The sequence below is a fragment of the Chrysochloris asiatica genome, unplaced genomic scaffold (genome assembly GCF_000296735.1).
Source record: "Chrysochloris asiatica unplaced genomic scaffold, ChrAsi1.0 scaffold00082, whole genome shotgun sequence".
In the NCBI taxonomy this organism is placed as follows: Eukaryota; Metazoa; Chordata; class Mammalia; order Afrosoricida; family Chrysochloridae; genus Chrysochloris; species Chrysochloris asiatica.
Window position 1 is genome coordinate 3,975,699 of NW_006408600.1, and position 3,996 is coordinate 3,979,694.

At 38.2% G+C, this 3,996-nt stretch overlaps 1 pseudogene; it reads right to left on the bottom strand.

Moving 5' to 3' along the window:
* Positions 1 to 301: 301 nt before the first annotated feature.
* LOC102822200 lies at positions 302 to 586 on the bottom strand (annotated as a pseudogene).
* Between the last annotated feature and the right edge of the window lie 3,410 nt (positions 587 to 3,996).

Here is a 3,996-nt window from a genome sequence, read left to right on the forward strand (position 1 = left end):
ATATTTTCCCCCCACCTCATCTCCATTTGATGCTTATCAAAACATACCATTGGCCATTTTAGTAAAAAAAGAAAGAACAAAACAAGACAAATCACCAAAACAAAACAAAAAATGCAATATGCAAGTGCACATGCACTTTATTGTACTTTATGTGCAATAAAGGAATGGGGAAGGATAAATGAAAGATAGAGAAAACTATACTGTAGTAGTCAGGATGTGGTAGAACCAAATTGTGGGTTTCTATTTGAGAATGCATTCTTGGTAGAAACAGAGTTCTGCAGTCAAGTAGCAGGCCCCCTTTTTAGAAGACACCTCTTATCTGCTGCTGGAGCACAGCAATTGTATCTTCGTCCTCCATTTCAAACTGTGCAGGTGTGTCTGTTTTGTTGATTGGCTGCCTGTCATATTGGAATCTAATCTGCTTCAGTGACAAACCCTGTTTCATACTAGGTTTTCATTAGTTTACTAAGTGGTATATGCTTCTTAATCTTAAACTGCATACAGAACCATCCTGCCCCGCCACCTTCAAATTAATATGATCCTTGTTCTCAGTCTTGATTCCTTCCTTGGGTTTACTGTCAACCATGGCAAGTGCTAGAGTCACCTCAGCTGCCACTTCACAAAAGAGATACCAGGTCTGCCTAACATTGCCATGACTTTGTAAATAGTACAAAATATATTGCTGTTGCACATTTCTTTCTTAGACAACTTTTTGTTCTTTCTTTTGTTAATAACTGAGCCCTAGTGTGGTGCTTTATGAGAAACACTGAATTGCTATGGCACTTAATAACAGCATAGTTAATACTTACCTCTTTAAAAGACATCCCCCAGTTCAATGTGTAGACTTTGTAGAATCCTCCTATTTTTATCCTGTGCTTCAACCGGGTCCGGAATCCCTCAAGAGTTCTGCGGGGTGATCTGGTTCACTTTTCTTTGAGTGTTCTCTCCTGCAAATTTAGGTTGTCACTTCCTCTGCTCTGCTCAGTCAGAATTCAGACAATAGAGCACAGGTCTACTCTGTCACATCTGGGGTCCCCATGAAATGGACTTGACTACATACTATTTGTTTTTGAGAAATGAAAGAGATAAGCATACATAGTCAGACATCAAAAATTCCCCTCTTAATAAATTATATTTTTTTCCCTGTGTACTCAAGATGGGGTTCTCTCCCACTCCATTCACAAATGAGGTAAGCTCATTCATTATTATCTCAAACACTTAATATAGTATTCTATTATTTTCTTTCTGTCTTCTCATTATCTCTTCCTCTCTCCCAATCTTTTTCATTTCACCAAAGACTGTTATGTTGAAGGTAAGATGTAAAACAATATAATATGCTCAATGGGTGAAGATTCTTACATGTGTGGGCTACACTTGTAACAGAAAGTTAGGGTGGGAATCGCAGATGGCAATAACTTTCCCTGCCTCAATTCATCAATGACAAATAAAATATTTTATGAATTGACTAATCAGCACAAAGTATACCAGAGAGTGAAGGGGCATTCATAATTTTAGGCAAAATATTTGCTTTTGCTCATGAAGTTTATGAAGAAGGTCACTAGAATCAGCTTTAGTAAACCTGAGCTTAGTGATTACATCAAGGGTGGAAAGGGTGTTGGCATGTGTCTCCACTAGTTTCCCTCAAGCATGTGTTAATTAGTGTTCCAACTGAATTGCTTTTCATTCTCCTTTTAGTGAGAACCAGCAATGCAATTGGGCCAGGTTGGGTCACAGAGTATTTCTACCTAGCATAGGATGTACATGAATTTTTTACTTGAAATTTTGGGCTTTTGTTTTATTCCTGGGTCCTATTAATAGGATCCAGTGATAGAAGAAACATAGAAATGACAACAAATCTTGATTTTATCACGACTTTCCATTTTTTTCAGCCTCATTGTCCTCCAATTATGGTCTCCAATGTCAGATTATAGTAGGGATGAAAAGAGACGACATGAACTAAGTACCTAGCACAACACTTGGCACATTTAATGCTCAATAAATGGCAGTTAAAATGACATATTGCATTAGGCAAATCTGCAGCACAAGAACACTAAAGTGCTCCTGACTTAATCCATGGTATTTTCAATAACCTCATATGCATGTGAAAATTATATAATGAATAAGGAAGACGGTAGAAAAATTGATGCATTTGAGTTATGGTGTTGGACGAGAATATTAAAAGTACCATGGACTGCTAAAAGAACAAACAAATCTGTATTAAGAGAAATACAATCAGAATGCTCCTTGGAAGCCAGGATGGCCAGACTTTGTCTTTCATACTTTGAACATATTATTAGAAGGGACCACTCCCTGGAGAAGGATACCATGTTAATTGAAGTGGAGAGTTAGTGAAAGAGAGAAAGACCCTCAGCTAGATAGAATCACACAGTGGCATCAGCAATGGGCTCAAACATAGCAAAATTATGAGGTTGGCAGAGGACCAGGCAGTGTGTTTCATGCTGTTGTGCACAGTGTCACTATGAGTTAGTACTGACTGGATGGCACTTAACAGCAAATGGCAGTAAAAGCTAAACTGTTAGAGAAAATGTAAACCTTTGGCATCTTGCCATTGCTAAAACCAAGGATGGTGTTTAAAATTGGCAGAGTGGTTACAAATTGGGTTGCTAACCTCAGGGTCAGCAGTTTGAAACTATCAGTTGTTCCGCAGGAGAAAGATGACGCTTTCTGCTCCCGTAAAGATTTATAGCCTCAGAAACCCTGTACAGGGTCGCTATGAATCGGAACCGACTCCACAGCACATAACCACCACCACCACCTCTCATAACGTGGTGGTTATGACTCAGGCTGCTAATCTCAAATTCAGCAGTTCAAAACTACCAGCTGTTCTGAGGGTGAAAGATGAGGCTTTCTGTTCCTACAAAGATATACAGCCTCAGAAACCCTATATAGGATCTCTATGAGTCTGAACTGATTCCAGGATACACCATCACCACCATCACACTAGAAGAACATATGCAAATCACATGCAGATGTGGTCTTCATGCCAGGGGAAGTCCCAAATGACTGATGCTTTCCTGGCATCCAGAAAAAACGTCAAGGGTTGAAGAAATAATTGCTCATATAAGATTTGAGGGATTATTTCATCTTTTGGTTCTTAGTTTCTTCATCTGTAAAATTAATATTTTAGAATAATCTCAGCTCCACATCTCTGAAGTGCCAAGGACACATTCTAACTATGTTACAATTTTACTAAGGGTTTGGAAGTGACTGGATGGCAACAGATTTCTTTCTTTTTGGTAAGAGCATGAAACATCCAAGTAGAGATAATAACACAGTTTTATATCTGTGTGTGAAAGGATACAACCCTGGCACACACCTTTTCTGATTTTTAAACCACTCAGTATTACCTTATTCTGTTTGCACGACTGACTGCCTGTTGGTCAGACTTCTTATGAGGAGAATGAACTGTTCTGGAATTCCTATTCTTCTCAATGTTAATCATAGTTTGTTGTGATCCACACAGTTGATGCCTTTGCATATTCCTCAAGGAGATGGATCGATACAGTGGCAGCAACAATGGCATAAAACATGAGAATTGTGAGGATGACGCAGGACTGGGCAGTTTCTTTCTGTTGTGCATAGGGATGATATGAGTCAGAACCAATTTGATGGTGTTCAACAACAACAAATATCACCACATGTGACTTTGTATTCACAGAGCCTATGAAAAGATCCATAAAATTCAAGACTATTTATTTATTGTTCTGATGCTATCCTAAAATGTCAGTCATAATCACAGGATTTTAAAAAATTCTTATAATGAGCTCTTTTCATATTGATGATGGCTTGGCATTGCCTCTTCTCTTAACAGTCTTATATGAGTTACTTACATTTTTACATTGTAATTGTACACAATTACAAGTGGCTTGTGTAATTCAAGAATCTGTGTTTGTGTGTTAGACACAAATACTCTGACTCTAAGCATCGGCCCTGATTATAAGATAACACTCAGAAAAATGATGTGATTTCATGCAG